This window comes from Rutilus rutilus, assembly GCF_951802725.1.
Source record: "Rutilus rutilus genome assembly, chromosome: 7".
Lineage (NCBI taxonomy): Eukaryota > Metazoa > Chordata > Actinopteri > Cypriniformes > Leuciscidae > Rutilus > Rutilus rutilus.
Window position 1 is genome coordinate 29,148,227 of NC_140221.1, and position 22,658 is coordinate 29,170,884.

General features: G+C 39.2%; 1 long non-coding RNA gene across 1 annotated transcript; it reads left to right on the plus strand.

Annotated features, from left to right (window-relative positions):
* Nucleotides 1-5,006: 5,006 nt before the first annotated feature.
* LOC311294064 lies at nt 5,007-10,640 on the plus strand. The gene is made up of 5 exons (XR_014628009.1): nt 5,007-5,226; nt 6,280-6,746; nt 7,236-7,325; nt 8,452-8,563; nt 10,107-10,640. It is a non-coding gene; the product is annotated as an uncharacterized lncRNA (long non-coding RNA).
* Nucleotides 10,641-22,658: the final 12,018 nt, after the last annotated feature.

Sequence of the window (22,658 nt, forward strand, 5' to 3'; positions counted from 1 at the left end):
GTGAGTGAGTGAGTGAGTGAGAGAGCGAGTGAGTGAGTGATTGACTGGGGCATTATCTGTGCACATGCAGGATTGCTAAGAAGATAGTCTCTTCTCTTTTTTCCACCATTATAGCTTTTCTTGTCAGTTGCCGTTTTGGTATGAGCTTCATGACAGCATGCCTTGATTGCACTTTGAAGCATCCAAGTATTCTTGAGTCACATGGATCTCTGAAAAGTGATTCTGTTTTCTCAAAAAGCCTGCACAGCAACATCTGGCAACCATCATCCGACTCGCTCTCTTCAATGGCCTCACAGCATTTACCTTGATCAAGTATGAAGGCATTATTAGGCCTTTTGAATTTGGGCTCAGAGGCCTCCACAGACAATGGGGATTTTGACATCTCTTCTAGCCGTTTCACCACTTGAGTAAGTGGCTGCTTTCCTGATCTTACTAGCCGTTTCAGCTTTCCAAGATAATTTTCGAAAGGAAACGCACTGCAATCATCAAGACTGCCATAAGCCATTGCCTCCTCTGGTAAATGCACCATTGAATGTACATTGTACACAATGAAGTGGTCTCCATATAGTTCTCCTGCTTTTCCGACAAAGTATTTCATCAGCTCTTTGCTGTAGCTGTTGTGTTCCACTGCAAGTGTAGGGCAAAGCAGAAAACCCAAGGCAACACTGAAGACCATGAAGTGATCATATAGCTGGTCAGCCAGAATTCCTTTAAGCACGATCTTTCCTGTGTAAACAGCAAACTGCCGCAGTTCCGTTGCCTTCCATCTGTCAACGTCTTCCAAATTTCTAGGTTTCCGGGCAAAACAGCTAGGAATGACCTTTCGAAGTGACAGCAGCCTTTGGGTCACATTGCTTATTTGCTCAGCAGACATTCTCACTTTCCTGTCTCCTCTAACCCACACTGTTATTAGTTTTTTCATTACTCCCAGGCAAGCTTGATGCATGTAATCAATCGGGAATTGTTGTACCATGTCTAGTGGGAGGCTCAGAAAGGGGGACACAAGAGTGTCCTCATTTTCTTGACGTCTAGTCATTTCAGCGCGGAATGTGTCGTTGCTTCGTAAAGTGAGGTTATCAACTTCTTGGTAGGTCACACGTCCATCCACCCATGTACCCTTCTGTGTGCATTTATCACACCCATAGTATCCAGAATATTGTTTGATCTTTTTTACCATGGCTCTTGCGGGTGCGTCACACACAACACATCTGATTTTTATTTCTTTTCCATCCAAACCATTGTCCAAAAGTTCCTGGATGTCCTTTATGGCTTCTTCAGTAAAATCCAAATTTGTTGGTTTGGTGGGACCAAGTGTCAGTGTGACAGGGAAGACACAGACGGGTGGCAGGTGAATGGCACAGAGAATGGGCCAAAGATTTGTTTTGCTGCTTTTAAAAATAGGCAGGCCATCTATATTAAATGATAGCTCCAATGTGCTAACTCCTTCTGTAATCTCTCTTGGATAGCGCTGCAGCTGTTCAAGAAGGCTCTCTCTTAAGTTAAAATGGACACACTCCATTCCTGATTTTGCCACTGATGTAATGAGTCTTGGAGTTTTCAGCAGTGTCCTTGCTGTTGATGGAAGCTCTGGGTGTCCATTTTTTTTAAGTCCTTTCAGGAGATCATCTAGGGCATTATGCTTGATGAGGTGTTTTGTTGCCCATTCTTGTAAAAATGTTGAGAGTGAAGTTTGGGTCACTTTGTTTTCATCCTCGATATCTGAATTGCAGTTTTCCTCTCTGGACACATCGGCCACACTGTCAGGTCCTGAACTGGAGTTCTCCCAACTGACCCCAATTTCTACATCTTCAGAAACACTTGAGATGTCTTCCTCAGTGTAATTTTCTTCATTAATTCTTTCTTGAAGGGTTACTGGATGAACTGATGACTCTTCTCCAATTTCATTACACCTTTCATGCAGTGATCTCCGTGCATATTTCCACTGCCGTGTGTAGCGTTGCCTCTTGGTTTTTGAATCCATTCTAAATCCAAATTATTAGACTTGTTGAAAATGTGGTACTGGCATATTTTGCAATATTTCATTATATCTATTAGCAGCCAGTCTTCAGGTTTTTACATCAAAATGTTATTTGTTAATAGTTGAATTGTCAATTTCCCATATAAATATAAACCATTTCAAGGACATAAACAATAAATTGGTTGGAATACTACTGCTCATGTCTGAAGGCCCTGAAGCATTTCCGGTGGGGCCATTTTTAAATCTCAGGTTTATAAAAAAAAAAAAAAAAAAAAAAAAAAAAAAAAAGCATGAACCTTTTAAGTCTAGTGAAAAGGCAACAGTTACACATCACACTTAAAGGGTTAGTTCACCCAAAAATCAAAATGATCTCAGTTTTTACTCACCCTTGTGTTGTTCTAACCCTGTAAGACTTCCATTTATCATCGCATCACAAAATATTATATTTATGATGGAATCTGAGTGCTGGATAAGTCCTCCATAGACATACAAGTGGCTTAAACTTGCTCGATCAGTAAACGTATTAAGACATCGTTTAAAATAGTCCAAGTGACTCCAGTGGCTCAACCATACATTTATCAAGTGACTAGAATACTTTTTCTGCGCCAAAAACAAACAAATATAACAAATTTATTCTAATATCCATTTACTCGTGCTGTGCTTCAAAGCTGTTTACGTAGTCTATCTGCGCAAGCTTCTGGGTTCTACGTCACCACGCAGGTCATGTGTATGACATAGAACCCAGAAGCTTGCACAGATAGACTACGTAAACAGCTTTGAAGCACAGCACGAGTAAATGGATATTAGAATAAATTTGTTATATTTGTTTGTTTTTGGCGCAGAAAAAGTATTCTTGTCGCTTGATAAAAGGATGGTTGAGCCACTGAAGTCACTTGGACTATTTTAAACGATGTCTTAATACGTTTACTGATCGAGCAAGTTTAAGCCACTTGTATGTCTATGGAGGACCATCATAAATATAATATTTTGTGATGCAATGATAAATGGAAGTCTTACAGGGTTAGAATAACACGAGGGTGAGTAAATACTGAGATCATTTTGATTTTTGGGTGAACTAACCCTTTAATTTGTTTAAATGCGTCTTTTCTTCTCCACCTGTTTTTGTATGACCCTGCTGACCAAATGAGCATTTCACCGTCCAATAGTTATGCCTTAACTGCAATTTAATGCATCCTTCTCATGGGCATTTCATAATTTGTGACTCTTCAGTCTGAGTTAAATCTCTTTTTTGGCTTATTTTATCTGTAAAAAAAAAAAAAAACACATGTATATTGCTAGTTGCTTAGTATCCATCCTTCTCTGCTGCAATCCAGGGGCGTTTTTCGGAAATCTAAATTCTTTGATTTCCGAGAGCAAGTTTTGGGCCTGAGAGAACATCCAACCACTGAAAAACATGCTCCTTATTTTAATTTGAACATTTTATTCGCGTGAATAAGAAAATGAATCACACAATTGCCTTAAAAATGCCCTCCTGCCATAGTTTTGAATGTGCGTGCGGACTAACCGTCTGAGGGCCAAACACATCACTTCCTTACATCTACAAATAGCTGTTGAAATGGTCTATAAACATAACAGTTTTCTTAAATATATGAATGCATGTTTATTTAAACCAACATTACTGAGACCACCTTAACATGAATATAAAGAATATTACTTACCCTGAATGTGGCAAGACAAAAATGTGAAGGAGGTGGGGAGACGTGGAGGTGGGGAAGATGATGCAAAAACTATTACATGAAAAAAAAAAACATATATAATAATATATTACTCATAAAAATTAAAGTATTCAACATTACAAATGCTGTATGCATGCTGTAAATTATGCTTTTGTGAATATCAAAGGAGAAAAGAGAAATAGGAGTGAGATGTCTGTATAAATTCAAATGTTTTCAGTTCCAACAGTGAATATTAATTAATTTAAAATTATGACAAAACTGGCAAATCAGAGATGCAGAATTCCATTCTATTCATTCTTTTTTTTTAAGAATAGTCTCTTTAATGACTTCTTTAAGACATTAATAACATGCTGAATGATGTTGCTTTTGATTGATCTTAACCCAAATACTGAGAGGTATCTGATAATCAGTCAAAATAAATACTCACCAAGCCAAAGATGCTCTTGTGGTGTGGCTCTTAGAAGAGCCTTTGGGGTGTATGTAGCTGCTGTTGACAAACAAAAGAGGGAAAAGACCAAATATGAGTAAAATATGTCTGTACAAATTTAAAGGTTTTCAGTTCCATCAGTGATTATTGATTCATTAATGTGTTATGACGAAACTGGCAAATCAGATATGTAGGATTCCATTCTATTAATTAATTTATTTAAATAATGAACCATTTAATGTATTCATTAAGATTATAATATGCCACATTAAGTAGCTTTAATTTATATATTGATCAATTAGCATATGATGAATGTGGCAAATTTGAGTTGTAGGTTGACTTCTAATACTTACAACGATCAATGGCAATTGACACTGAGAAAAAAAAGAGAGAGAAGAGAATAAATTATTTGCTTTGTAGCCTGTACATTCTCAAAGTTTCTCAAAGACTCTGATGAATAGGCCTACATAATCCACATTAAGATGCATTATACATAACAATTGTGTTAAGTTTCATAATTTATTTATAGTAAAGTTTCTATTAGAATGTATTATTTTATTATTGTTCATATAACTGTTTTATTATGTTTGTATATAACGTTATTACGTATATATTTTATTTGTATTTGATAACCTGTTTCAAAAACGTTCATGCCAAAAGCCCCTTTGAATTGAATTGAAAATTGAATTGAGAAAGAGAGCTCGCAGTCAAACCTGTGACCACGCACTATTTTCCATACAAATTAAAGATATTGTGAAGCACTGTATAACTATTCTCGTTTCAAGGAATATTATGACAATTCTCAAACGGAGCGTATTGGCTCCATCGGCAATGACGTTGTCACAGATTCAACCAACGTCTTCTCACTGACGTCACTCACTTCTAAAACTTGTCTTCCGCCCCTATGAGTACCTGGTCCACGCCTATGGTCCACGCATCCACGTCAGTCGTAAAGGAACTAGCTAGCTATACCTGCAATATGTTGTGTGGTGGGGTGCAACAATAAAATAGGAGACCCCACAATATTATTTTACAGGTTACTTCAGCACGAAAAGACGCCATCAAGAGGGCAGACTGGACACCAAATGCAAACACTCGTCTGTGCAGTGCTCATTTTTTCTGTGGTGAGTGGATGTAAATAACGTTTACGCTAACCCTCGCTATCGCGACCAGATTATGTTAGCCCCCTTGTGCTGAGTGACATGCTAGAAAACAGCTAGAAGCAAGTAATTAACGTTAGTCTAGATAGCCTTGAGTTGTTAGGCTAAGTTAGCTGCTGTTTAAAATAACACTTACCTTTCTGTGGCAAGGGGGGCCTACTATAACGTTAGCGAAGTTTGTGACGGGAGATAGGCTCGGGAGACCGGTGTGGGTCAAGTGCAAATGACAAACACCTGTGTCTTGTTTAGTGCGTGAGAGACCGGGGGGATCGCTGTCAGAATTGGTATTTAAACTTTGCTGCTGCGCTAACTGTTACTTCGTTTTGTTGTTTCTTTTCGCAAAGTAATGTAACGTTGTTTGTGTGAGATGTGGTACATTTACTGAAAAAAGTCCAGTTTTTATAGTAATTAGTTTAATGAGTGAAAAAAAGAGGCTATTATTTTAATGGAGAAAAACGAAATGTTCCCTCAGACCGTTTGCGGTTATAATTACTTATTATAATTACATTTCATTACTTTTTGTCTTCATAGTTTTAAATGTAATTTACTTTTGTTGTCGGACCATACTTTTAAAAAGTAATTTAACGAAATTGGTTAAGTAAAAAGTAACTCACCTCAGAAAACCGCAGTTGATGATGGGATGTCACTCAAAGGGTAGACGGGTTGTGTTGTGTGCGCGCGGTGGGAGACCCCAGCTTCTATAGGCCCGCTGCCCGGTTTCGCGGGCTTGGCACGCGATTAATAACTTAAATATTGTGGGATATATATATATATATATATATATATATATTATATATTATATTTATATATTATATTTATATATATATATATATATATATATATATATATATATATATATGTATGCACATAATATAATGACACACCGCTTTACCTTGGCATTAAACGTCAAACAAATTTGGGGTTTTCTAACTGCGGTGTTTGTGTTTGAATATACTTTATTCAAAGCAATGTTACCAAAAATATAAGTCATATAATTTTTTTTCTTTTTCCTTGCAGGTTTGAGAGTCCCACATTGTTAATATAATTGAAATTGAGCAACCCTATGTGGCGATACGCACGCGAGCAGGCATTAAAGGGATACTCTACCAAAAAATGAAAATTGTCATCATATACTCACCCTGATGTTGTTTCAAACCTGTATGAATTTATTTCTTCTGCTGAACACAAAGGAAGATTATTAGAAGAAGTTCAGTAATCAGACCGTTTTAGATACCATTGACTTCCATAGTAAAAATAAAAAATATATAGGCTATACCATGGAAGTGAACTGTCTGGTTACTGACATTCTTCTAAATATCTTCCTTTCTGTTCAGCAGAAGAAAGAAATGCATACAGGTTTGATACAACATGAGGGTAATTATAATTAGAGAATTTTCATTTTTTGGTAGAGTATCCCTTTAAGGCAATGGATGAAGATGAGCCAGCTAGCCGCGCTGAACGTAGAGTTGATGGTTGAGACTGAGGTAAACAGTGTACTAAGAAACACATTACAGAAATAATTTACAAAATGATAACAATCATGAGTAGTTTACGCTTTACTTTGTTCAATGTTTCTTTGTGCTTGAAATAATCCATAAGATCACACATGTCAGACAAGTACCAGGTGCATCCATATGTTTATTGATATTTATTGTGTAAATGTATTGTTTTTTGTTGAATGAAGCGTTTGGTTCAGTACATTTTGGTGGTGCATTTATTTAAAATAAACCGTCAATTGGGTAAAGTTATTGCTGACATTGAGTGAATTATGTCACTTTAAAGTCATCATTAATAACATCAACAATAATGTTAAAAGTGTTTAGAAGTGCAAAGGCACCCAAAAACTGCCCTGTTGTGCAATTAAAGTATCTGCCTTCATTTTACCTGAAGATTAGTTCATAAAAAATGGTTTATATTATTTGAATGTATAAGTCTGTAAACATCATACATGTTTTACCCATCTTCTTTTCTAGTGAGATGTGCATTGGGAAACCATAATTCTCTTCAATGGCTTCACAAAATTCCAACTGAAAATTTACTGAACAAAAAGTGAAGTAGCAAAGGTCAGTAACCTTTCACCTGTCAGTGTCCCTTAATAATAAATTATTTTAGAAAAGTGTAACCTGGTCCACTTTAGACTTTCTACTTACTATATTTAACTTTGTAACTACATGTCAACTACTTCTCAATAATTTGCAACTACATGTCTTCTAACTCTCAGAATAAATGCTGTAGGTTTAGGGTTAGTAGAATAAGTTGACATATACTTGCAAAGTTTATTAAAGGTAGTATGTTGTGGACACATAAAAAAAAAAGTGTTAGAAGATATTAAGCAGACAGTTTACTAATACTCTAATGACTGTTATTGACATGTACTTGCAAATTTATAGCTTTGTCTACCAGCATGAGAGGGTTAATGCCCGACGAGGTGTCCATTGTCAGGTTTTAATGGACGACGGCGAGGCGTGAACTTACAGACGCTCAGCAGAGGACGGTTGCTTCCGCTGAAGTCCATTAAAACCTGTCAATGGACACCTCGTCAGGCATTAACCTGCTTATACCATGGACAAAATCGAAACAAAATAAAAAAAAAAACAAAAAAAAAAAAACAATTGAAAATGTAAAGTTTATACAAACAATAACTCCCTGGTTACACCTGACAGTGTGACTGGACAGTGGCAGTGTTAACTGCCTGTTGCTATGGTTATATAACTCTTTTACTAGGTGTCCATTATCACTGTCCATTATCACTTTTTAATGGCCACCCTGCAGCCAATCAGAATCGAGTATTCACCCAGACCATGGTATAACATCATTTTTATTCTGTGTGAGTAGAAATGAGAAACGGTAAGAGAAAATTAGGGAAAGAGAACATTTGCTATTGTTTCAGCTACACACAATTATGATGATATTTGAAGAATGCATGCTTTATTCCTTTTCCCCCCTACCCCATTTTTAATACTTTTTACAACTGCGGAGAGAACTAACCACTGCTGAAATAAGAGCGGTTTGTGACACTAAGCATCTTACCCTGTTCAGTGTTAATAATTGTATTTTATGCCTTTATGTGTAGATATGTTTACTATTGTAGTATTACTATTGTACTATTGTTTACTATTGTATACTATTGTATAGACCTTTTGTTTAGCTTAGGTTTATTAATTTCATCTGTACTTATTATTTTTGCAGCTGGTGATCTGCTAAATGTGGAAACCTTTAACAGTTTTTGAAAGACCAAGGGAAGTTGTCAAGAAAAAGACACAGATGAGTAGAAGGTGAATGGCTGGCACAGTTGACTGGGGTATGTACATAATCAGTGACATCTCTGCATAACAGTCCAACAAAAGCTTGTTCACAAGTGTATGCACAACAGATACAAATTATATCTGACAAAGAAGTGTGATCTACATCACTGAGCAGGTGGTGTTTACAGAATGTTTTCATGGAAATATGGGTTGTTAACCAAGCATCTTTGCTACTAGTTAACCCTGACCAGTTAGGTTTTGATCTTTCAAAATGGTTTCTGTCATTTTAACTAAAACCATTAAAGAAGCACTTCACCCGTGGGAACATTAATCTTTATTGAAAGTGGGTTATATATTATGTAGTTGAAATGTAAAATATTTTTTGAACTTGGTGCCTTCTTGACCGAGAAAAGACAAAGTAACTTTAGGTTGCATTTTTGGATGAAAGACTGCAAATCCCACAATGCATCACATTGCACAGCTCCACAAGCCACTCCCACTTATCCAGAACAGCGCATATCAGAGAAATCATCCATCTACTCTACAAAGCTAGCTACCACCAGAGCTTGAAATTTATTTTACACAAAATTAGTTTGCGAACTCATTAGTGAACTACTACTCGTTTGTATTTCCCTCAAAATGGTGAATTCACCCTTTGCAGGGAGCATGATTGACAGGTGATCGGACCAATTATATTTCGCCATCCGTCATTTTGCCCGACAACATTGTCAGAAGAGTTAGTAGCTTAACATGCCTGGATTTGAACTTGAGAAACGGAGTGCACTAACATCTTTCCTCGGTTAAAAATAACAACGTTCGTTCTTATCTTCATCCATGTTTATTTGACACTATAATTGAACTAGAAGGAAGAGATGATCGGCTCACGAGAAGCTGTAACTGATGCTCTACAACGATCTGTCATCTGTCAGCAGTGGCGTAACTTTGCTTTGAAAAGTGGTGGGGACACCGCACAACTCGTTTTGCTATTTGTTTATTTAATAACCGAATAGGCTTAATGGGCTTTAAGCCCAGCTGCACTACTTCCTGAACTTCAGCCTGCTCCTTTGTTTCCTGTCTGTCATTATTAGACAAACTGATTAAATCAGGTGTCTGTTTAGTGTTGCTGTGACTACATAGGCCAGGCACACCTGTATTAATCAGTTTGTCCAATAATGACAGACAGGAAACAAAAGAGCAGGCTGAATTTCAGGAAGTAGTGCAGCTGGGCATAAAGTCTATTGGGGACTGAGTTCAGAGTTGGAAATGCACTTAATTTTCACTTTGTATAGGCTACAACACATTCACAAATGTCTATAAACATCCGAATTGTCTCATTTTATTTAACTTGATTTAGTTGTTTGTTTAATACCAGCAAACGACTAATGGGCCTATGGATAAAACAGTAGATATATACCTTTTATCAGATATGAATGTTTATATGAAAGATGGAGTAGTGGTGACTTTACAAGTGACCACTCCAACCCTTTGAGTCAATTGGAATGATATAGCATGATGTTATGGTTCCCAGTGTTTGCTTGTCTTTATTGTTATAATTTACACTGATAGGTTAATGCAATTCCTTTATGATCTTTTGTGTAGGTAAGGTTTTAAACTTCAGTTCAGTGATGCTGAACAACTCTTCTGTGGTGTATGAGGAGAGGATGTACAAACTGCAAGTAATGATGGCAAGCCAACCAACCCGACTGTGGCTTTCATCTTTTTTTCAACTGTTCCTGCAAAGGAGACCTGTTACACGGCAGATTCTCTGTAAACTGACAACCAAACAGATGGAGTATCCAGATCTGTTTTTAACTGAACAAGGCATTGATTTCTTCCATTCTTCTACCAAAATTGTATTCCACGACAAGAACAGAAATTAAATGTAATTTAAGTAGCACACATTTTAATAGTTCTTTAATTTCATGTAGCCTACAGCCTAATTTTTGTGTATTTCTTGTCTGTCTAATAGTAAAGTGCTATCTTTTTTTATTTTAAAACTTCATTACAACCTAAATCTGTCCTAATAGCATCACTGTTGTGTTAAGAGAACACTCTTAACTGCCTTCACTACAGTTAACACTATAACTGCCTTCAACTGCAAGTCTTGATCATCATGCTTGTGGGCATCTTCTGAAAAAAATTAAAAATCTTAGAGAAATGTTGCAAAAAAGTATTCGATATAATTTCATTCTAGAAATACATTTATATAATATAAGTTTATGTAGTCTTACAATTGATTCCACTTATGTTACAGTACTCATGTGATGGATTCAAAACTGTCAAATTGTCAAGAAGTAACTGCAAATAAATATTAAGGACATTGTGATTATATGCATGAGGATACACCTTTGTGAGGTTTTTAACATATGTTTGTAAATTCTGTTTGAAAATAAAAGTGGTAACAGAGCAGGGGCCTGCTATGATGAACAAAGTGACTGGTTTTGTCAGACATGTGCCATGAAAGTGACATGTACCATGAATCCTGTACCATGAAAGTGGTTTGGCTAGCTGTGTTCATTGCCATACCTTCTCCGGGGCAGGTCATGTTTTGAATTAGAGATCGCAAACTAAAAGTAGCCAGCTAAACCGGCTTCATGGTACAGGCCTCTGAATCAACTCTTAAAATGACTGGTTATTTGCTAAGACAATGTTGATCGCAATGTTGGGGGATCCTTCAAGGAAAATGGTAAAGCAACACTAAAACATTGTGAATGACCATCATTTATGTCTGATACACTATTTAAAAAAAATAAACTAAAAACTATATTTTATGTCAATGTCAAATGTAATATAACTTAATTTTAACATCTGCTAAAGAAAAAAAAAAAGGTTTTGAAAGTGATCTGCAATAATCTGTTTAATTGTAGTTCTTGTTTTCAAAAGTAAATAAAATAAGAGAACAGGCTGCACAAATATATAATTTATAATTAACTAAAAAAGACTGCCTACCAATGAGCAAAGTTATTGATTACTTAGGCATTATCTACTGCCTGATAATGGTCATGTAATTAAGCATTTGATCAAACCATTCAATTGGTTTAAGAAAAATAGAACCTAAAAATAACTTACAGGGAATGTTCTCTTTAGGTTATAAATTAAACCTAAAAATAACCTACAGGGAACGTTCTGGGAACGTTCCCTTAAAGTTATAAAACTTGGTTGGACGTGCCCGGAAGACCTTCCCGGGAAGGCGTCCAGAATGCATCCGGAACAGATGCCCGAGCCACCTTAGCTGACCTCTCTCGATGTGGAGGAGCAACGGCTCTACTCCGAGTTCCTCCCGAGTGACTGAGCTTCTCACCCTATCTCTAAGAGATCGCCCAGCCACCCTGCGGAGAAAGCTCATTTCGGCCGCCTGTGTCCGGGATCTTGTCCTTTCGGTCATGACCCAAAGCTCATGACCATAGGTGAGAGTAGGAACGTAGATTGACTGGTAAAGCTACGGCTTAGCTCTTTCTTCGCCACGACAGACCGGTACATCGACCGCATTACTGCAGAAGCTCCACCGATCCGTCTATCAATCTACCGTTCCATCCTTCCCTCACTCGCGAACAAGACCCATACTTAAACTCCTCCACTTGAGGCAAGGACTCTCCACCAACCTGAAGTGGGCAAACCACCCTTTTCCGACTGAGGACCACATGGCCTCGGATTTGGAGTTTATAAAAAATAGAACCTAAAAATAACCTGCAGGGAACGTTCCCAGAACGTTCTCTTTAGGTTATAAAATTAAACCTAAAAAATAACCTACAGGGAACGTTCTGGGAATGTTCCCTTAAAGTTATAAAAATAGATCCTAAAAATAACCTACAGGGAACGTTCTGGGAATGTTCCCTTAAAGTTATAAAAATAGAACCTAAAAATAACCTGCAGGGAACGTTCCCAGAACGTTCTCTTTAGGTTATAAAATTAAACCTAAAAAATAACCTACAGGGAACGTTCTGGGAACGTTCCCTTAAAGTTATAAAAATAGATCCTAAAAATAACCTACAGGGAATGTTCCCAGAACGTTCTCTTTAGGTTATAAATTTAAACCTAAAAATAACCTACAGGGAACGTTCTGGGAACGTTCCCTTAAAGTTATAAAAATAGATCCTAAAAATAACCTACAGGGAATGTTCCCAGAACGTTCTCTTTAGGTTATAAATTTAAACCTAAAAATAACCTACAGGGAACGTTCTGGGAACGTTCCCTTAATGTTATAAAAATAGATCCTAAAAATAACCTACAGGGAATGTTCCCAGAACGTTCTCTTTAGGTTATAAATTTAAACCTAAAAATAACCTACAGGGAACGTTCTGGGAACGTTCCCTTAATGTTATAAACATAGATCCTAAAAATAACCTACAGGGAACGTTCCCAGAACGTTCTTGTTTGGTTCCCAAAAAAATAACCAAATGGGAACCAAACGGGAACGTTAGGGGAACGTTCTGTGTTTGCTGGGAGGTAAGTATAAGGTCAAAAAAGGAAGTCAGAAAAACAGAAAATCCTGTTAAAAGGAAAAATACCATTCTGAAAACAAATATGCAACTGTAATGGTTTCAAATTGATTGTCATGTCAATATTTATTACATTCCCAAAATGTCAAATACTTGAGTCTTGAAATAAGTGCAAGTGTAAACATCTTACACACACACTATCTGAAGGGTGATCCTCGCTCAGAAGCGGTAACTCGAGATAAATGCTCGATCAACATCACCCATCATGCAAATAGACAAGCGGATTTCGCCTCAAACGCGCGTCAATTTCGCTTCAAACTTTTGCTTTTTACGCGCGTCAATTTCGCTCTGGACGCGCGAATGGATTCAAAATATTCAAGCGGTACACGATCCGTTCCACCTGCACGATCCGTTTCACGCATGCGCGTAATTACGTAGTAGAAAACGTCACGGTTTTCCTACACTATCGGTACCACGCATGCGATGAAACATTTGAAGGTCAGGCGGCATAACTTGCGGCAAATTTGTGTAACGTTAGTTGTATTGTGTTTAACATTTCACAGCGGGTCTATTTTGATGCTTTTAAATGTAGCTTACGCTATGCATTACGATGTGTTTACGTGGTTGCCAATCCAAAATAATAAAGGAGTTGTGAGTTGTTACATGAACATAATGATCAGTTTCCTCCATACTCTCCTTTGCGATTCATTGCTGTATGGTATTAGGCTTAACTTACTTAACTTGCCGTGTTTTGGTCTGAGGTCAGTAGTATTGTCAAAGACGGTTTGTGTCGTTTTTGTTTTATTAAAAGCTGCTAATATTAGTTAACTTTTAAGTTGAGTAATTTTGTATTAGTATGGGTCTATATAGGCTAATATCTATATAATCTAAATGAGGAAAATAATCCCTTCAATGTTGTTTATAGAAGACAATAAGGAACATAATATGCATTTCTGCCTAGACTATCTGCACTTACATGAAGAAAGAACTACAAACAAGTGGGGAAACGTCTAGAACGTATTTCAAACTGACAATGGAAATGACTTGAAAGAAGCATGTGTGCACACAGAAGTGACATGAGACCAGCGGTGGACAGTAGTGAAGTACACTTTTGAGTATCTTTATTTAAGAGTAAAAATGCGCTTTATCATTTGCGTATGTGCGTTTTCTACTGCGTCTACTACGCATGCGTGAAACGGATCGTGTACCTACACGTCCAACTAGACGCGGTCACGCGGTAGATGCGAATTTGACGCGCTATTCGCGTTTGGTGTGAACGCACAGTAACGTGGTGCTTTTTTAAATGTTTGATTGTGTTCGTTGTGTTGTACGACGCGAGGGAGCTTCAAAGAGCTCTGAATTACGGCTTTGCAAACATTGCATTTTGCTGTCTTGCTCTGCAGTGTTTCCAGTGTGAACTATTTCAACACAGCGGACTTTGTTGGCTAGCCGCAAACTGCGGAATGGATTTCCTGAGCGGGGGCGTGTCTCATAACTCTGTGTCTCATTGAGCCGCGCCTCCGTTCAGGCAATCCATTCTGCAGTTTGCAGTCAGCTAGCAGACTAGCCGGCAGAAATCACTTTTGGAGTCATTTCAGCAGACAAAGTTAAAGCGCAGACATGACTCATGGATATCGGATATCTCAGCAGGTTGGATCGTGAAAATCCGATACGTGAATTAAGCTGGTATCGGTCTGATAACGATACTGGATCGGATCGGCCCCATCCCTAATATTGACAGTAACAAATATACAATTAGGATAATAACATGAACAGGCAGACAGACAGTGATTATATCACTGTATAAAAAAAAAGAAAAAAAAAGAAAAGTAAGGCATGCATGCAGATCTGGCACCAGCTAAGCGCTGATGAGGGGGCGTCTGAAATACTGAGAGGGGGCGATCACCAGATATGCAGTGTATAAGGCCTACACAATCACGTTACCACGGCACGACAACACCACCAAAATCAATGTATGCCTGCTTAACCCACATGCTCAGCTCATTGCGACCCGTTTAACGGAATATTATGATTAAAACAACCTGAACCCCTACCAAGACAATATAATGCTGAAAACTGCAACTAATTATCAAACATTTTAAATCACAAGCAAAATATTTAATTGTACCTTTAGCCTCAGTAGATGCAATCTTCTCTTCGATGATTGAAACCTCTTCAGCAGTAACTCTTTCCATTCGTTTCTGAATTTTCTACTTAGGTCATTTTCAAATGCCAGCTGGATCAGATGTGCTTTTCGTCTATGCAACATGCTGCATCTGTGCTCAGAAAATACATTCTTCAGCATTGAGAGAGTTCTCGCACATAGCAGTCGAGGCCCCAAATTTTAGTGCGTGTTTTAAGGCAGTCAGCACCACTGGCATGGCTTGGAAAACGCTGGAGTAATTTGAAAGAACTTTGAACAACGTCACTTTCTCATTCTGGCCTGTGCACAGTGTTTGCCAACACTTACGTGCAACGGTGAACTGAGACTCCACCATTTTGGTGTTCGTTAAATCCAGTAGTAGTTGCACTTTCCCCGCATTCAAAAGTTCTCACTACCAGGGTCCAGTGCATCCAAAGCTGCCATGTAGGTTGCTATTACATTCGCTGAAACGCACGGACATTTCTCCCAAAACGGAGTCAATAATGCTACAAAAACGGCCGCTTGCACTCCTGTTCAATGTTCACTTCACGCTGACCAACACTTTCATCCACAGTGTAGTCTTGCAGAGTCTTACTGGGCTGTCGCTGCCATTTCGGAGGAGCAGGAACCGCATCATCTGCACCTATACTTTCAGCCCACAGTTTCACAAACTCTGCATCTGATCGTAGACTTTCAATGCAAGATGCACTGCCAATGAGCCGAATTGCCGTCAATAGATCCGTTTGTTCAGCTTGCTGCATCCTATTCGGTGGATCCATCAGGCCCAAAACTTTGTACATCACACAGGCAAGAAATTAGAAATTTGGTTCTGTGATGGCCTTGTGAAGTCCAACAGTTTACATTTTTATGTCAGCACCTTTTCTTGTGGTTGTGATTTCATTCAGAAAATCCACAAGCGTGTCGTGCGATTTCAGCACCACGGACACCGTCTCAAGGTGTCCAGTCCATCGTTGATCCAGCAGCCTTTTAAGCTTCTCTCCCTTTTACTGTGCATCTACAGTTGGCTTTCTCAGAAATTTGTAAAATGCACTGCAAATGGCAAAAAAATCTCCAACAGCGCTCTTGGATGAAACTGCATGCACTATAACCAAATGTAATTGATGATCAACAATGAATGTAGCAAACTTCTCTGTTTAATTTGTTTTGAATGTTTCTGCATGCCTCCTCCTCTTCCAGACATAACGCTGGCCCCGTCATAACACTGACTTAGTATTTTATTTGTTTCGAGACCAACATTTGACAGCTCTTCGAGCATGATGTTGGTGAGTGACAGGGCATTGCACTTGTCTGTGGTCAATACTGACAACAGCCTCTCTTTCACTGTGCAGTTCTGGTCAACATATCTAAGAACAATAGCGATATTCTCATTGCCCGTCGGGTCCTTGGTTCCATCAACTTTAATTGTAAACCATGACTCCCCAACATCTTTAACAATGTGCTCTGTCACGATTGTACTCATCAGTTCAATTAAATCATTTTGAACATCGTGTGATATGTACATAGCATTTTTGGGAATTGTACTGAAGGCCTGCGCTAGCTTTTTTTTTTTCTCAGCGTGTAATCAAATAGAGACAGGAACAGTCCACTGCCCGCGTGACCTCTGTCATCAACTGAATCAATAGTACCCCTCAATGGGAGTTCGTTTGATACCAGGAATTCAATAATGTATATTATTGCTTACACATAAAGGCGGTTTCGAGAAAGCTGATCTGAATTAACTAGGGTTGAAATCTATTTTCCTGTGGAACATCGCAATTGCTGCTCTTTCCAAATAGCCATGCATGCCAGATGCTCTTTACAGTTAGCATGTCTGTAAAATCCTTTCGCATAATCTGTTGCATGCTTCCAATTGCTAAAACCAGTGCTTGTAAACACAGAGTCACTCCTGCCAAATTTCGGACAGGGAAAACAAAATACCTAATCTGCTTGCTCTGAATATTCTTGCCATTCCCTATCATTGTACCAATTTTGCGCAAATGCTTAGTCATTTTTATGTTGTTGTTTCTTTGGAAACTGCTTGAGACAAACCTGGGCTGGCTTGTCTTTACCGAGGTCCTCTGGTACACTATACGGTGATGGCGTCGGCGAGTCCTTGCTTTTGGCGGGCTGAGTGACTGGTAGTGGCGTAAGCGGGCCAATCAAAATTCGACTTTGCTTAACAGACTGTCCTTAATAAAAATATTGCTATTTTAGCTTAATATTCACTCTAGGAAGAATATGCAATTGGTAAACGTGATTTTTAAATAGCATATTTTATCATTAAAATCCCTTTAACATTCATGGTGATCTGAGGGGGTGGGAGAGTGCCGTGGAGAGTTATGGCCACTGTTCGGCAGAGAGATGCTCGCCCCACCCACACACCACGCATGTGCTCGTGTGGCTTATGGATTTAAGCTAAATATTTTTTGCTGATTCTTTGGTGATGCCCTCACACGTATAGTGGAGGAAGATGATGATGAAGATGAGGATTTATACCCTCATCTAGACAATGATGAAGAGGAGGATGTAAGAAATTGACTCAGATTCTACTCCAAGATAGATGGTTGATCATGCTTATTCCCCAAAATGGCTTAATTATCATAGACAAGAACAAAGTCAGCAGTTTTGTTGTTTCTTCACAATTTAAGTGGATCACATCTTGAGCAAATGGTCATCAATTGTAGAATGGGAGCAGGTGAAGGGACCCTGAGAATCATCTCAAACAATGGGGTGTCTCAACTTTATTAACATACAGATCACAGCTGTTACAACAGGAGCAGTTTCATTTTCATTAGAGGTGGTAAAGAGGTACTTTTGTACTTTTCCAACTTTGGCGAGCCAGCCAGGAGGGATTTTTCAAAAAGGCTGGGAAAGGTAAGAAAATTTGTTTTTTGTTTTTTTTTATGCTGGTTTTTGTCAGGGACCCCCCTCCTTTAAATAATCCAGAAAAGAAATCAAGGACAGAAGAGAACATCTTATGACTGTAACCTCTGTTCCCTGAGAAAATGGGGGGAACGCCCTCCACGTGAACCGTTGTCTGAAAAGCTATCCAATCACGGCAATCGATATTGATGGGCGACAGCCTATGACGTCACTACTAGTGCGACCCGGAAGTATAATAGGGCGCTTAGAGAACATGTCATCCACTTATCGTCTGAAGCGACTGTTCAGCAGGCATCCCGAGGCATGGCAAACGACACAGTGTCTCATTCAATGTTCTCAGGAAACAGAGGTTACAGTCGTAACCTAGACGTTCCCTTTCGAAAGGGAACTCGTACTGCGTCGATGACGCTATGGTGAATGATATACAATCCCAATTTAGGGGGATTTACAGTTAAAGACCCAGAACCAGATATGATGGATGAAGACCCGGAGTCAGAATTATAAAAATTGAAGAAAAGTTTTACTGAAGATAGTTTGCCGTTTCATCAGCAGTAGGCCACCCCGCTTACAGTTACAAAGATAACAGCAATTATACCCTTCACCAAGGTCTAAGCTACGTCATTGCTTCAAGTTGAATTATTCTCATTGGCTAAGAAATAGATAAACATAGTAATTTTCCACACATAAACAGATAGACTGATCTCCATCGATTATGCAGCTGACACTCGGACCCTGAATTTAGGCACGTTATGACCTTCCAGTTCGCAGATTTGGGTTGCTGGGCGCCAGCATGTCCAGAACAACAACTCAGCCAATCTCCAATAATGCAGTTGTTCCTTAACCTGTAACCAAGAAGACTAACACACACCGACACACAGCTTTTCCAAGGTTGGATTTGGCCAGGCTCTAACTATAAACAGGAGAGTCCTCTCCAAACATCAAGATAATATGTTCTTTCTCTCAAGGAGAGCTACAATTTAGTCTAACTGGAAAGTAAGGCTTTAACTACGAAATGGTCACTCAAACTACTGGTTCCAATGACCCTTGTGACCTAGTTGTCAGGGTACCCCAGAAAAGCAGATGGATATATTGACATGTTAAAGAAGTCCATAATTCATTTCTGGAAACCAGGCTAAATGAGCAAGCACTGTTAAAGCCAAGAAACACTCCCCCTTCGGGTCACATACATTATTCCCTACAGTCACTGCCCAAGCTATAAGCCTCAAAGTGGCCTCCGAACAACGAAAGGCCTACCAAAGCCACTCAAAGGCTTGGAACCAACAGCTTCTATGGAAGGGGTTCCTTTAAGGGAATATGGCCAGGGGGTCCGAAAGAATTCCCGTCCAGTCACTTTCTGAGGGGAACATAAAGTCAGCCCTACAGGCTGACCCGGTCAAATTTACTGACCAATTAATGGCAGTAGTTCACTCACAAACCGGATCATAGAGACGGGCATCCTGGAGAATAGCACTCAGCGCTTTATAACCCTTGCAAACGAGGGGAGTAACTCTACTCGATCCTGGATCTACACAGTGCCTCAAATCCCTGTGGAGGCTGGGCACTCTGGGGACCCTAATAAGGGGGCGCCTCCAGCTCTTGGGCTGATCTAACAGGGAGGCCTCGTGAGAGTCCTTCAACCTTTCGACCAGACTTAGGGAGTTAAGTATTCAAACAGAGTGATCCTCAGATAGATTCTGGAACACTATGCTCAACCTGATAATTACTGACCAGGTTCTGGGCTAAAATCAGGGAGGCCCCATGGGGCCTGCAACATGATACTTAATGCCTTTGCAATGCTAAGCATCCAACTCGTTGGTGAGCCGTCTTCAAGGAGGCCTGTTAAGGCCTAACTACTTGATAGTGAGGATGTTAGCAGAGCCAGCTTTCAGAAGCCTAGGTGCTCTCACAGACATTTCTGTGGGCCTGGTTATACTCATTTAACATTGCCAACAGGCAGTGTACTCAGCAGAAGTGCTTTTGATTCTTTAAAGCAAGGAAAGTACAATCTTACGCTACCGGAGTATCAAGGAGGCCTACTGTAAGGCCTACAGCTTCGAATGTCACGGGCGCCAGCCCGGGCAGTGCTTTGGCTCTAAGGGAGCATACTCAACCATCCCAAGTGGGAGGGAGTAACTAATCTGTTTCTACCTGAGCCTGGGTGGTGAAAGGTGATAACATATGAGCTATGGGTAGCAAAGTACTCTAATTAATGACCCTAAAAAGGGGAGCACTATCAACATGACCCTGAAGGATGTATTAGGGTCGAGGCCTATTATGTTGTTATTTTACAAGACAGATTTTATATTCTCTACTAGTCAAGTCACCTTCATTTATATAGCGCTTTTAACAATATAGACTGTTTCAAAGCAGCTTTACAGTGATAAAAGGAAATTAAAGTAACAGAGATTGTTTTAGCTTTACAGCAGCTCTAGAATAAAGTTATTGTCCAGCTAAAGTTAGTTTTGATTGATTCACTTCCATTGCAAAGACCATTTGTTACTAACTTAAGGGCCGCTTACACGACACTGTTCTAACAGAAAACCCTTAACGTGCTCCGGCCCGCTCATTCGCACAACAACAGTGCCTGGTGGCTCGAGAACGCAAACCTTAAAATAGGTTCCTAGGTGCAAGCCTTGAAATTTATTTTATTTTTTATCTCTGCGCAATCTTTAGAAACGCAAATCTGTGAAAATGCTGACGGCGTGCACATGCATATTACGTGTTTAGTCTATAGGTATGCGCGTTTGAATAAGTGCACAGGCGTGTAGTCTTTCTTTACAAATTGACCTCAGCAAATTACTTGTCTGGCCTTAAAAAAATTTAATACAGAATTATTTATCATTTCCGCGTAGCCATGTGAACCGGAACTATTTTGACAATGTTTTAATCTGTACAGAGGTAAAGGGAAGGAGAAGGGGGCCTTCACAGGGGAGAGACTAGTTGGGACCTAGTTAACCTCGGGATAAACAGAGAGACTAATATTAGCGTAGATGCCATTCTTCTTATGATGTAACGAGTGCATAAGGATTTATGGGTACAAATTGGGTCATAATCAGGTCTTGTGTAAAGTTCCAAATAGCACCAGTACAAACAAGACAGACTGAAAGTGCAAATAAGAGGGTTATTGATCAAAGAACTGAAAATGGCCATGTTGTTTGACAGCTTACTTTTATGGACATTCAAAGTCTTGTTACAGCAGTGGGTGCTTTTGACCCTGATATAATGGACCCTGTAGAATTCTTGCCACAGTGTTTTTCTTCCCAAGGTGCTGCATGTACTTTTTCATTCCTAAGCTGCAGTGTTAATTCTGTTAACGAAAACTATGACGGAAAATGTTCGTTGAAGACAAGACGATGAGAGACGACACCCATGTAATTAAACGATAATTGTTCCTATATCAACACATGCAATATCGATGACGAAAAAAGACAGGAAACGGTTTCAAAAAGACTGAAACAAACAAACAAAAAGACTGAAATGTGTTTAAAAAAAAAAAAAACTTGACCAAAACTACTTGTTTTTGTCATATAAAGGAGACGACAACATATTGACTGTTTTTACAAGCTTCATGCTTACGGTTGCCAGATTTCAATCATTTAAACCCCCAGTCAGAGCTTTTCTGTTAAAAGAACACGTTTTGTACCCGGTCTTTTCAAAAGTATCTGGCAACCATGCACGCATGCTCTCTCTACACTAATGAAGAAGTGTGGATGATCTGAAAACACAGTACGTCTCGTCGCCATGCCTCCAGGCTGCCTGCACAGTCCCTTCAGACGAAGAAATGGATGACATGTTCTCTAAGCACCCTTTTAAACTTCCTGGTCACACTAGTAGTGACGTCATGGCTGTCGCCGGCCAATACGATTGCAGTGATTATACTGAACTTCAGTCATCAGTCACGCTGAGGCGTTCCCCAAAGTGTCTCAGGGAACAAGAGTTACAGTCGTAACCCGAGACGTTTTTGAACGATGGTGCGCAGAGAGACGAATCCTTTCATTCGTTCTCACATATGCTCTGTATCAGATGTTCTCTGCTTTCTGCAGGAACTATTAGAAAAAGATAGAGCCTTTTCAACAGTAAAAGTTAATCTCAGTTTGTCACGTGGGGCTGGATTCAGAAACAATAAGCCAGCACCCTTTAATACAGTATGACAATTTATGAGGGGGTGAGACGGTTACTTCTGGTCACTAAGTCTCTTATCCCATCCTGGGATTTATCTGTGATTCTGGATGTGTTCTTCCAGCCCCCTATTGAACCATTAAAGAGTATTGATTTACAGTGTCTTTCTTTCAAGACAGCTTTACTGCTTGCTCTCACTACATCAAAGCGGGTGAGTGAATTACACGCTTTGTCTGTAGATTCTCAATGTATGCGGGTTTCAGTGGGTGGATCGAAAGTTACACTGAAAACTAATCCGGAGTTTGTTCCTAAAGTCAATGAGACATCAGAAGCACACCTTTTTCTACATCAGAAGAAGAGCGGTTAAACTATCTGTGCCCGCATTTACGTGCAGAGGATGAGTTTGTTACAAAAGAGCAGTCCGCTCTTCGTCTCTTGTGCTGCCAATTATAAGGGGGGACCCATTTCGTTTTACCACTATCTTACTGAGTGGTAAACGCAATTGTAATGTGTTACAAAGACGCAACAATTTACAATATTTATCAGGGCTTCGAGCTCACTCCAGGA